Raw genomic sequence first — 15,009 nt, 5'->3', positions numbered from 1 at the left:
TAAATAATTGTTATGAAACATTTTTAAGCTGCAGAGTTCAAAATGTCACAAAGATACTTGCAACACTAAAAGGAGTTTGCAGCAATTGGGGGGAAATCATACTAATATTTGGATTGCATGTATGTGAAAATAGTTAGATTTTTAGTTTACATATTATTCTAACATTGCCAAAGTACTTTTTTGAAAAGTACGTGTGCTCTTTAAGGCACAAGCATCACCCCCAATGGCTACTTATAGTTGTTAATGTCTACTAAAAAAGCACTATGTTTTAAGAAACAATAACAAAAAAGTTAGATAAACTCAGAATTACATTTATGCATTACACTGAATCATAGTTTAGTTAAATATGATGTGCTGTTTAAGACATAATGGTCTCTTTCACCTATAATACTATGCCATAAATCATGCTTTACTAACCACAAAAACTTGATTACACATAGATTAATAATTCAAAGCAAACAGTAGCCCTTGTGGTAATGCAATGTGTAAGCCTATCTTTATCATTCATTATGTTAAAATGAACTATCATAAGACTATTTCTGAGATCTTGATTTACTTGATTTCCCTGATTCATGAGTGTATCTGTTAAAACTGTACAATAGAAACTCTTTTATTTTATAATGATTTTTATTCATAAATAGAAACTTTTCTTCCAAACAAAAATACATAAAATATATAAAAATAGATTGTAATTAAAAATATAAAATAATAAAAGCAGGCTGTATGAAAGATTTCTGAATAGCAATATGTGCGAATATCAGCAAATGAATTAATTACAAAAATGTTATAAAATGTCTGATGCCCACAAAATAACAACATAATTCCCTGAGGAAAGGATTTTGAATTGTGAGACTACTATTAGAATGACCAACTTTAAAAGGGGATGCTCAGCGGTTAAAGACATAGCTTGTCATAGATGGAAACCTGACAGTCTGGATTTGAGACTCAAGTGTTCTATGTTCTTGCCCCAATTCCTGCCTACCTAGCAGCTCAAAAGCATGCAGATGCGAGTAGATAAATAGGTATTACTATGGTGGGAAGGTAACAACATTCTGGGCACCTCAATGTATAGTCATGCTGGCCACATGATGGAAATATTTTCAGACAATGCTGGCTCCCTCGCCTAAGAAAGATGAGCACCGCCCCTAAAGTCAGACACAACTGGAAAGGGGAAACCTTTATCTTTATTTTTAACTTCTCCAAAGAATATCCTGGTATGAAAACGTGGAAAGAAGTGTTCCAGAAACCATGAAGGTAACACCTTGAATTTAGACTTCAAATTAACTGGGAACAAGTGAAAATTGTATAAAATTGGCTCCAGTTAATAAACTCATTACACTGTTTTGTACCAGCTGGAATTTCCACTCTTGTCTTCATAGATGATGCAGCACTGAAGTAATCTAAATGAGATTATGATAGTGATTACTGTATAATGTTAGTTGTATTCAAGTAGGATTATAACCAGCACATCCATTTTAGCTGGTAAAAAGTGTGTTGTGCCACAGAAGACTATTGAGTCTTTAGTAAGAGATTTCAATTATAGAAGCACATATAAGCTGTAAACTTAATATTTGGGGAAAATATAATATTTCCCCAACACACAGGATATCTGTGTTGCCTAGACTGAATATCAATTTTTTTCACCTTCATTAAAATCATTTCTAAGGCTGGATAATGATTCAGCATTTCTTCTGCATCAATCAAGATATCCAAATAATGTTGCTGATTTTTTATTAAATAGCACATGGAATATAAATGGAACATTGACTACAGTAATATCATTGTGTAAACTCCAGGAAGCAAAGCTTAAATTTCCCAGAAGATCTTTCTGGAAGCAGTCATCCAGGTATGAATAAGTTTCTGTATCTATCTCTAGCTCACTTGATAGTATTGGAAGTCATTGAAAGATACAGGGAAAGATACTGATGATATCCCAGTAGAAATTTTAAAATTGCTGGAAGACAATGGGAAGAATTTTTTACTGCAGCTCTTCAATCAGATATATGAAACAGGAAAGATACCAAATGATTGGCTAAAATCAACCTTTGTGACAATCCCCCAAAAAATAAATGCAAAGAAGTATACTGAATACAGAACAATAAGCTTAATGAGTCATGCCCTGAAAATATTCCTGAGAATAATTCACACAAGAATATACAACAAAATTGAAGAACATCTAGGTAACACACAATTTGGTTTCAGAAACAATCTTGGTACACAAGATGCGCTGTTCAGCATTCAGGTTCTTGTACAGCATTGTAGAGATGTCAGTCACAGTGTTTACATGTGCTTCATTGATTTCGAAAAAGCTTTTGATAAAATAAGACACAGCAAACTATTAGAAATCCTGAAACAAGGGCAACTAGATGACAAAAATATCCAAATAATAAAGAATCTGTATTGGCATCAGGTAGCAAATGTGAGACTAGGCCAAAAATACTCAGCTGTGCAAAAATAAGAAAAGGGGTCAGACAGGGATGTATTCTGTCTCCACTGTTGTTCAATATCTAATCTGACTCAATCTTCAACGAGGCACTGGAGAACATCGATGCTGGCATCAAAGTAAATGGTGTTTGGATCAACAACTTAACATATGCTGACGATACAGTTCTGCTTGCCAGTAAGCATAAGACCTTCAGCTCCTCATCAACAGAGTCACAGAAATATCTGAAAAATACGGCTTGAAGCTTAACACCTGAAAAACCAAGATCATGGTCATCAGCAAACAACCCGTTAATTTACCACCAATAAATTCAGAAGGAATACCACTAGAAAAAAATAAGATCATATATGAAAAAGTGGACATGACCGTTGAAGTAAAGACAAGGATAGAAAAAGCTCAAACAGCATTCTTCAAAATGAAAAAGGTCTTCTGCAGTCACGACATAAGCCTAAGACTGAAAATCAGGTTTGTCAGATGCTATATTTTTCCTATCCTGCTCTATGGAGTAGAGAGTTGGTCTCTGACAGAAGGCCACCTGAAGAGACTAGAAGCATTTGAAATGTGGATTTACAGGCGGCTGTTACGTATAAGCTGGGTTGACAAAATCAGAAATGAGGAGGTGATAAACCGCATGGGAAAGCCAAGGGAAATCATCAAAACAATTAAAAAATGAAAATTAGAATATTTCGGACATGTGATGCGACACCCAGAAAAATACGGCATACTCCTCCAGGGAAAGATTGAAGACAAACGAGGTCCAGGCAGAAGAAGAACATCATGGCTTCAAAATCTAAGGGACTGGTTTGGACAAAACTCAGCAGCATTTTTTGTGCGGCGGCTGATAAAAACAGGATCGCCAACATGATCGCCAACGTCCAATAACGGATATGGCAGAAGAAGAAGAAGAAGAAGAAGAAGAAGAAGAAGAAGAAGAAGAAGAAGAAGAAGAAGAAGAAGAAGAAGAAGAAGAAGAAGAAGAAGAAGAAGAAGAAGAAGAAGAAGGGAAATTGATAACTAGGTTCTTGTTCTCCCTTTCTTTTAAAGATTACGAGCACACAGTCTAAGTTCTAGATAATATGGATATAGAAAATCTGTTTAAGAGTCTCAGAATCTTATTAGCCACAATTCATAGAGGACTTTGGTTATGAAAAGGAATCTGTGACACAGAGAAAGGAACATTATTTTGTTCCTGTATGCTATTTTTCTTCTTTTAATGAAACTAATTTCTCTTTTATTCTGATAATGCTGGATATAAGAAGAAAGGATGGACAAGTATTGGAATGAATATGTGTGAGTGATCTATATGCCAACATTCTGATACCTAAAAACTGAGTTATCTAGAAAAAAATCTGAACAAATAGTCCCATGGAAATCTCTGTAGAGTCTAAATTATGCTGAATATACATATCTGTATAGTCATCATGCTATTTCCTATTGACATAAGTAACATTATAACTGTAATAATTTATCCTGCAAAATCTGGTTTCATGAATGGGAGCTAAGCTTTAAATAACAAGTATTTTGTTTGATATAATAGCTGTGTAAACATAAATCAGGGTTGGCTTTATTGGATACAGAAGAAAACCTTTGATAAAACTCAAATCCATTTATTTTTGTTCAAGTGCTATAAAACTTTACATGTTGATAAATATAAGTGTAAAATATAAATATTTGATAAATATAAAATATATTTCTTGGATTACAAAGTATTACCTTAATAAATCTTCTGCTCACACAATTTTCCAGTAGGATTGTTTCACCCATAATTAAAATGCAACCAGGAACTCATCAAGCATATCCTTTGTCTCTTCTAATTTTTATTTTGGTATGAAACCTTTGGCATGCTTATTAAAACAATTCATGTAGTTAATTTGCTTGGATGAATTTAAATATAAAATGCTGTTATATGCAGATGATTTCAACTTTTTTCAATGATTACCATTTTTTAAAAATAAAATCTATATCTACATTTCTAGAAGTAGCAAAGGTATATGGTTAATACTCTGTGTTATAGTAAATTGGTAGATGATACAATCTGTAAGGCAAATACATATTTTATCAGCTGGAAAGAAAAAGTATGATGGTTATAGAGAAAATTTCAGACTTTATACTGTCCAGCAACTTATGTATCTGACAGATATTGCCCCCATAATAAAATTTTAAAATGTATCATTTAGATGAAAGAGAATATTAGAAAACTGTCTAAGTTTGTGTTTGTGGTGGGGCGAAGGGAAATTAATATGAAAATGGTTTTTGAATTAGCACTATATACTTAGAGAAAAATGCCTATATTGACTATAGTTTTTTAAATATTAAATTAATATTTGAATATTATATTTAAGTAATAATATTGATAATAAAATATATTTTCAATAATTGTTTAATTGGTTTATGAACATTTATGGTGAAATAGGAATAATAAATTTTATCCATTCAACATAATCCTTGTAATATTTATTTCATTACGCACAAAGTTTGTTTATAGTTTCCAATTATATAAAGAATGCACAAAATTTGTACCACTTCTTTGGAATCGTGGAAAGTTTATTGAGTAACTATGAATCATCCAAAACTGGCAGACTTGTGTAGTCTTGGTCACTAATTTTCTTTCTTTCAGGACATAAAACACGGCAGGTATTGATATGAGGGAATATATTCTTACTTAAATATAAGCTGGAATTGGTAATAATTTGTCTCCCAATGTTTTGTTCCTATTTCCACCTTAATCCTGCCCCTCTGACAAAAATGGTATGAAAAGTGAGCTCTTACCTGCAAGCCCAGTTAGTTTGGAGCAGGGATAGGCAACCTTGGCTCTTTTATGACTCGTGGACTTCAACTCCCAGAATTCCTGAGCCAGCCATGCTGAAGGGAAAGGGAGAGGTTTCCAAGCTGAGCCATGCTGGCTCAGGAATTCTGGCAGTTGAAGTCCACGAGTCATAAAAGAGCCAAAGTTGCCTACCCCTGGTTTGGAGGAACAAATCCCAACCCAAACAATTATATAAATTATAAAATAATCCTGTTTTCCAGACATTTTGTAACTTAAAATATTTATTTTAAATATAATACTATTGTTGGGTAGTGATAGTTGGATGTTATTGGAATAAAAAACCAACATTTTTAACATCATGTACTGTATGGTTCTGATAGTATCTGAATAGCTATCTGGCCAGTACTTAAAATGAAAAATCTCTAAATCAGTATTCGATTTGCGAGCTTAGTTGTCTGAGCAATAGTTGTCTGAATAGAATGATAGACTCAATGTCCTTTTAGTTTCTCCATGTATAGGTTTTCTTAGGGTTCACTTAGTGTTAATCAAATTGCTTACTAATGTCGTCACAATTCTTATTTTAAAACATAGTTAAAGATCAGTCTCTCTCTCTCTCTCTTTTAACCCATCTGTCTGTCTTACTTGGGATAAATCTATATTTCACAGTTTTAGTAAAACTGTTTTTGCCTATTTTTATTTATTGCACATGAAATCCAAAACATATTATGTCAGAATCTTAATGCCTCTAAAATCAACACATCCATTACAATATTTGGCACTAGGTAGTAATTGAAAATATATTTATACCCACTAGAACTTATTATTTATTTATCTTCTGGAAGCTGTCAACATTAGCTTTATTTTAAAAACTGGCAAATTCCTCTTTAGCAGATGGACCTGTAATCTGGTGTGCTGGTAAGTCAAAAATTGTATTCTGTTTGAATACCATCAAACAGATTTTGACTTTGGAATTTACAATATAAAAAAGAAGAAAAATTTAGTTTTTATCACTTAATATGGGCTGACTAAAGAACAACAGAGAAACATAATTAAGCAATTTTGGTTATCTTAAAAGGGAGGAAGACTTTTTTTTGTAAGAATAGCTATTGAATAATAAACTTCAGGTAAAACAATAATTACATTATCTGAATTTCTTACATTCTGTCTCAAAAGAAATTACATCTTTTTGTAGCTTGGGATTTTGTATATTCTGGATCAAGCAAAATTTATTGATAGAAAAAAAATGACATGTATAAATAACAATATAAATTAACTGAATTAAAAGGATAACACTGTAAATATGGCCTATGATCACTGTGCAGCATTTTAGCATGAATGTAGGTTCATTTATATACTGTTTCCTTTTCTTTGTTCAAACAGTTGGCTGATAAAGTATAAGCATGATAAAATATAAAGAATCCAAGTGAGGATTCATTTTTTTCCCTTGCCAGTTATAAATGTAGGCTGTAAATATAAAGCAGAATAGTTTTTACCAATTGACAAGGGGTGCATTATTCCAAGCTGTTGTGCATTATGTGTGAAGAGTGTCCCAGCTGTGTCATTGGTGAGGTTAAAAGGTGTTTGCACTTGCATCTTTTAAATGAACATAGTAAATGAAAGTGAACAATTAAGAAAGAAATTTGGCTTCGTATTTATGCATGCTGTGTTTTATTGTGACATTGCCAGCTTCTCTGAATGAAATTACAAAAGCAAATTAAACAGCTTTATGAACTCACAGGAGGAGCAGTTGTTCTAGTGCTTTTCATACAAATGTGTAATTAATTTTTGAAGTAATTCAAATTGTTCTTTTGTGAACAGTGAATGAGAATTTGCAAAATAACCTGTGCAGATGAAACTAAGTGAGATGGGACATAGGATTTAATGATTAGGTGGCAGTTTGCAGTTGCTGGGACCAGGAAATTTTATATAGTCTTATTAATATTACATTAGTAAGTTAATGAAACATTTGGGTGAATATATTATAAGTAATAGAGGCATTAATGATATTTTTAACACTCAATTATGTTAATTGGCATCTGTTATTTTGTCTCAAAATATAAACCTTAGTTCAGAAAAGATAAGCATGAACAACTTGGAATGAACATTTATTTTTTGAAAACATAGCCTTATTGCTGTTAAATATATTCTGCAGTAAGATTTTTCACTTTTTAAGTAAATAGAAAATATTTCTGCAATGCTTCAAAATTATATTTTAGAATTTAATTTGTGTGTGTGTCTTTGAGCAGTATTGACTTCTGCTGACTGGGCTGAAAGAGAGCGACTGAGCCAGGATCACCAAACTAGCTTCATACCCAAGGTGGAACTAGAACTCACAGTCTCATACTTCTGTTTGTCTGCCCACAACCACTTTCTCACTGCTTCAGACAAATATTGCCATTTACTATTGGTTAGCTAACAAATACTACATTTGAATCCCCATCATTATCAAGACCGCAGAGTTTTCTAGCTGCTATTTAATGTTCATCTGGATTTTGTATTGTAGATATATTATTTCAGGGCATATCTTCTACTACTATTATGTTGTTCCTCTTGCTCATGCTGCCTTTACTCTATGCTAATCTGACAAAATCCTGTCCAGACTACTTCAATAACAACTTACAACACATTCAATTTAGACTGTAGGCTAACACATTCTTTCACTGGAATGTTAAGAAACTGAGGATGAAACCAGTGGTGGGATTCAACCGGTTCGCACTACTTCAGCAGAACTGGTAGCTAATTTTTTGTTGCCCAGGCCCAGAATGGACTTCCGGAAGCAGCATCCACACAGAGAACCGGTTGTTCACATATTTGAATCCCACCACTGGATGAAACCCATTTATCTCAAGTGTCTGGAAAAATGGTAACAAGTACTTATTTTTTTTTAAAAAACCTGAGAAATAAGAAGTTTGGAAAAGGAAATTAAAAAAAATCTGCCAAATTTTGAATCTAACTAGACAAAAGTTTCATTCACGTGCTACTACAATAATGCTGGATAAGAAAGATTTTGCTTCCTGAACACTTTGGGACTAATCAGATTTTTGGTGAGTAATCACAAAAATAACCCACAATTTAACTTATCATGTACTGTTTTATAGAAATGTTATGGTTTTACAAAGTGGTAATGTATACCTTTCAGTACATGTTCACTATGCTGCACACACAAAAGAAACATACAAAAACATGGAACCAACATTAAAACACAGTCAGTACACCGAGTGTAACTGGAATATCTGTGAAGATCTAAAAGTAGTAGCTCTGCTGCTTGAAATGCAGCTCAGATATACCAAATACCTTTGTTAAATATGAGAATGGAACAGCCATGCAAGAAAGTTGTCATTACATTAAAAGAAATTACATTAAAAAGAAATGGTCACTCCAAAAGAATTTGGTTCCAGAAAATGTTGTACGTAACCCACCTATTGATCTTGCAAAGATATTCTTGTCTCTGTTTCACATAAAACTCGAACTGATGAAAAATGATGTGGAAGCAATGAACAAGGGAAATGAATCTCAGTATCTGAGATGGATGTTTCCAAGAATAATTGATGCCAAATTTAAGGAAGGTATTTTTATTGGTTCATAGATCAGATACATCAGGGGTTTTCAGACTTGGCCCTTTTATGACTTGTGGACTTCAACTCCCAGAATTCCTCAGCTAGCGTGCCTGGCTGAGGAATTCTGGGAGTTGAAGTCCACAAGTCATAAAAGGGCCAAGTTTGAAGACCCCTGAGATACATCATCAATGTCAAGTGGTTCAAAGATCTGTTAGTGGGGCCAGAGAAAATTGCAGCATTTGTAAACATTAAATACATTACAGTCAATAAAAGTTAATGTTATGTTTCTTAAGATTCCTATGTGATACAGTCATTCTAAAATTATGTTTGTGTTCCATTTGAAGAGGTCTATTGTAATCACTAAAAGTTGTTCAGGAAGCAAAGTGAAAAAAAAAATTGTCCAACACAATCAGAATAAAGGATTGATTTAGAAGGTATTGGAGCTAAAGACTCCCTTCCTCTGTGAAATAGTTAAATAAACTGTTGCAAAATAAAGAAATAAAATGCTCTATCGCAAATGGACAAGAATACAAAAGGTAATCTAAGAGAAAAATATTATCTAAACCGTAGTAGAAAAGTGCACAAGGAGAGTGAATTTGGAAAGTAAGTATGTGATGTTCAGCTGTGATTCTTATGCCTGCAGCAGTTGCAAATCTAAATAAAAAATAAAACTGAAATTTATCAGTCAGAAAAGCATAGAAATCAAAGTCAAATTACAAAAGAAAAAAGGTAAAGAAGATTAAGCATAGAAATGAGAGATAAGAGAACTTGGTAAATCTGATAAGATTAGTGGGCTTGAAGCTCCCCATTCATCATTGTCGGAGTAGTTCTCAAATACAACAAACAGTTTGATAAATAATTATTATATCACTTGGCTCACTACTTAATGGAAGACATTGCAGTCTTAATCTTGTCAATTTTGTTTAGGAGTCTGAACAAGCATTTATCCATAAAACTGATTATTATTTAATTGTATGTTGTTATTATTATTATTATATTACAAGGAAACATGGTAATGATTGTAATGTCACTTTCATACACAGAATATCTGTCTCAGTGTACATCTTGAATACAAATACAATAATAATAGAATATATATTCTTGGCAGTTCATATAGTTGATTCATGGATAGGACAAAATTACAACATCTGTTTGCAGATGCTCAGTTGCATTGTGGATTCTTGACAGTTTAACCAGCTTTTCTAAATTGGTATCACTTGAGTGTCAGAATCTTCCACTGTAATCTCTTAGATTCAAGCAATTCATACTGGTAGGAAAGAGAATAATACATAATAGTGTGGGTTGTTTTAATTTATAGAGATCAATCTTTCTCAGATTTTTTAATGATTTCTGTGCCTAAAATTTAGCCGAAATTGTTTCTGTATTTTTACAGAAATGCTGAAGTCTCCTTCATAACATTTTAACATTAAGGCAATTATTTCAAATACGTTTCACAAAAACAGATGCCTGTGGATTACCAGAATGAAGGTTTACAACAGCTAACCAACTTGGAAAGACTATATCAAAGGATATATCCATGTCATTAATCTACTTTACTAATTATGCTCTATTTAAGTTAAATTAAATTACATTACTTTGAGTACAAATGCCAAATCAACAGACTCTATTTTGAGTATTTGGCTTGATCTAATCTCTAAAAACTGTAACAGGTCATGCCTTATTTGTGCATTATTGTACTTAAACCTATCGGGTTTTAGAAGAACAGAAGAATATTCCAGTAAAAATGGAAAGTACAATGCATGCAGGCAGAATTCTATGACACATTTGTTCTATGATAATCACAGTCAAGCCCTAATGAATATGCTTGGGTATTACTCACACTGCACCTCTTGACAAAATAGTCTCCAGGCAAAATAGAGGTTGGCATCCCAGCAATTATAATTTAACCATATATATACATAGCTATCCTGCATGATAAATGTAAGATTTGAGAGATTTTATTATGCAAAGAACTATACAGATCAAAGCCTCTGTTATCATTTTCAAATTAATTCCAAAATACATGGGTACAGTGCTTGAGACTGGGGGATTAGTGTTTGTTTTCTGCTATACAAAGCAGGTACATATAACTTTACAATTAAAATTAAGTCTTTAATTAAAATAAAACACAGTAGATTAACATCTAGTTGAAATAAGTAAGGTCTTTAGTTCAAATATAAGTATTATGGCCAGTGGTGGGATTCAAATATGTGAACAACCAGTTCTCTGTGTGGATGCTGCTTCCGGAAGTCCATTCTGGGCCTGGGCAACAAAAAATTAGCTACCGGTTCTGCCGAACTGGTGCGAACTGGCTGAATCCCACCACTGATTATGGCACAAAAATGAGTTCTGAAATACATGCTCTGGCCAATGCAAGAATACATGACGCGGCATTACTACAGAATTTGAAGCTGCATATTTCTTCTCTAATTTGGAAATATTTTTTTCATTTTCATTATAAGGTTTATAATATAGGACTTTAATATAGGACTACTCTCTTTGTTATATTTTCTGGAATAGGAATAATTCTTACAAAGATACAGAGGAACAATAGAAAATATTTTTTCTGATGTAGTAAGACTGCAAGCAAACCATGTTGGTTCAGTATTTAGTAAGTTATGTAAGATTTAGAATGAAAGGCACTATTCCAATTCCATCCTTGTGAATTGTTGTCATCAGGGAACAGGAAGCAGTAACATGCCATGTCTCTTGAAAACAGGCTAGTCCAGTTATTGGTACTCTCTCCTATATGTTAATCCTTAGGAAACTGATGGATGCTGTTTCCTGAGTTTTGGTTGTTATAAATTCTATTTACTTTCACATTGTAAGCCACTCAGAATCTTTTGGAATGGTGCAACTTATAATTGATTAATGTAACGAATGAATAATACATGTCTAAATAAAACTGGAGGTTGTCAAGTTGGGAAATACCATAGATTTAATGATAAATTGCAATTATTCTTCCTAATTTTGTTTTTAACCTTTTCCTTCTCCTGCATCCTTTTTTCTTTCCACTGGAGATGAAATGAATATTTTATTCATTATTTGATGTTATTATTTTTATTTTTAGTCATGGTTCATTTATATTTTGTTTCATGAGTCTCAGCTCATTTTCCTTCTAACCTCAAATGAGATTTTTTTAGAAGAACATGTTAGGTTTGTTATCTAAAATTAACTGACTTTTGTGTTGTGTTGCTTTTTCAATAAAATTTTATTCCATTTTTTGCTTGCATATTTGTCACTTCATAGTACAATGATGGGTATCATAGAAGATTTATCATTAATATGTTTTTGCTTCTTATACTTTTTAAGATGATAATATTTCTTGGTATTCCCTATAAGCTGGTCTGATTAGTGTTTCTTCTTTTGTGTGACCATCTCTTGATTAGACAGTTGAAAAGCATTCATAAGATAAGAGACTCCCTGGAGTCCTGCACTCTGTCATAATGTTTTCTGCAAATGTTAACACAAATTGACATTTATATTCATATGGAAATGATTATGCTAATGAGTCAGTTGGTAGTAATATCTATATGTTAAATTTAATATAACTAATATATACTTTTTACAAGGGAAAATTCCTCTAAACAGATTTCTCAAATTGTACTTGTATTCATCAGGGTAAAATAGTTCCACCTCAGATCACATGGTATTAGTGAGCAAGCATTGGAAAGAGTAGCAGCCATTTCCTCACCTGCTTCTCATTATTATTATTTTTTTACAGAAGCACCTGAAAAGAGAAACAGAATTGATTTAGAGAAAACTTGGGCAATAATATATTAATTAATATTATTAATTAATATTTGTTTCAATTATAATAGAGAGCAATGTGAAGCTTAATATAGTTACAAATAATATTTATATTCCTTAAGAATTTATACTAAATATGATTTAAATGAATAATAATGATTTTCTGCTTGTGATGTAGCTCCACAAAAGATTTTTAAGTGTAATACTGTTACAGATTTAACCTACTGATAGAATAAATAGGAAAATGCAAAACTGAGTAAAATATTAAATTAGCCTATATATAAACTCTATACTCTATATGATAAATCTATCAACAAAGTTCAATTTTGTTTAGGTATACAAATAAACAACATGTAAAATTAGAAAAAAAAGAAATATATCTATAAAGTTAATTCTCATATTGCATAACTCACTACAACAAATACCTTTCTTTAGGACAATAATTATATTTAAAAAGGAATTTTAAGCAACCTCATAAATAATTCAGTGCAGAGGAAATATATAAGACAGGCATGTCAAACTCGCAATGTCACGTGACATCATGCGATGTATCGTGACTTTTTCCCATTGCCAGCAATGGGGTGGGCGTGGTTTCAGTATGATGCATCTGGTCCACGGGCCGGCAGTTTGACATGCCTGATACAAGATGTTCCTGTTAAGCATTTATTATTTGGGTATTTTTTGACTGAATTCCAATCCCAATCGCTAGCCATGTAGATTATTTAATCAAGATCATCGTAGAGGTAACAGCAGTATTTGAGGAGGGTCAAAAATGTAAAATTCAGGGTTGTAACTGTGTGATCTAAGTCTCATTTTTTCCCCAGGTGTGTTGGCATTGCTAAATACATGGAAAATGCTAAAACTTCAATGATATGGCTGCAATCATCATTTTTTCCTCTTTTTTTTAGCCCAGATGATGACATCTATGAACGACATTCTTTTGAAATAAGGATTAATATATGCAGCATTTATATATGATACTAATCATTAGAAAACATATTCCTTATCTTCATGAGATTCATTTACGTTTAATCAAAAAATAAAATTTGGAACAATAATTGCGTCTAAAGAGGCACAAAATTTCTTCTTTTTCCATACTATATTTAATTGTTCTAATACATGAATTTTGTGATGGCGTCCTTATTGTGGTTAATATCATTTTGTCCTGTTTTGTGTGCCATTTATAGCTACTTTTAAGTGTGATTGTTTTTATGTTTTTATTGTTTTTAATTAAATACTCTATGCCACCCAGAGTCACTTCCATGTGAGATTGGTTATTCAAATATGTTAAATAAATAATTTTCCATAAAAAAAACTTTGTTTCCAACTTTCTGTAATACAGTTACCTGAACTTGTCATAATTGTTACCTAACTGATACGTAAAACATTATAACAATGTTTTAAGAACTGTCTATTCTGATACAGTATATACAGTTGGCTTGATCTACATATTAGACTGTGAAATACAAATTAGATTTGTGTCATTTAAAATGTGGACTATACAAAATACTTGTATCCCATGTATGTGTGTGTGTATGTGCATGTGCACATTGTAACATACATATGTAAAATACAAAGCATCTTTCTGTCCAAAAATATTTATTTTGCATGCCATTTATATAATTGCAAGCGATGATTATAACTATTTATTTATTTAATTAAATTTCTACCTCACTTGCATTTTGTTTTGTGAAACCTGAAGGGATGGAAATATTAATGTAGTTATATATGTTAAGATCTATAGGATAGTAAATTTATTGCAAATAACTTTACAATGAGTACCGGTATATCATACAGGAAAAAAAGTTTTACCTGCAGAGAATGCACAGTCCTAATATTAGTTAGAAATCAACCAGTAATGTATTTCTAGTCATGCAGTTTCACTACATAACAAACTGAGAATGAATACAATTAGCATTATGTTAAGTAGGTTATGTTTTCCTTTACTAGTATGAATTTTAAAGACAATTTTAAAATACTCATGGGAAAAATGCATGATGTGTGATCTAGGTTGTACATGCGAAACCATCCCCCTGCTACCACCATTGCCACTCTGTGCAGCCAGAAAGGTTGGGCACATTTGCTTTAAGATCTTCTTCACTCTTTTAATGTATTCATTTCTAATCTTTTTCTTGATTTCTTTGTGCTTGATGTTGTCAGTTTGAAGGGTACCCAGGTATTTATAGGGATCATCTTCATCCAGAGTCCATAGGACATCTTGATTCCTTCAGTTTATTTTATTTTATTTTATTTTATTTTATTTTATTTTATTTTATTTTATTTTTCCTGTTTGATGGTGAAAATGGCATATTTGTCCAGTCCAAACTCCATTGCAATATCTTGGCTGTATATATGGGCAATGTAGAGCAGCAGTTCTATTTCAGATGATGATTTTCCATACAGTTTCAGATCATCCATGTAAAGAAGGTGGGGTAGTTTGGTGGATGTTTTTGATGTTTGAAATGACATGAGCTATTCAGTAATGTTGACAG

Source organism: Protobothrops mucrosquamatus, unplaced genomic scaffold (assembly GCF_001527695.2).
Source record: "Protobothrops mucrosquamatus isolate PMUCROS unplaced genomic scaffold, P.Mucros_1.0 scaffold_185, whole genome shotgun sequence".
In the NCBI taxonomy this organism is placed as follows: Eukaryota; Metazoa; Chordata; class Lepidosauria; order Squamata; family Viperidae; genus Protobothrops; species Protobothrops mucrosquamatus.
Note: the sequence above shows the minus strand (reverse complement) of the source record.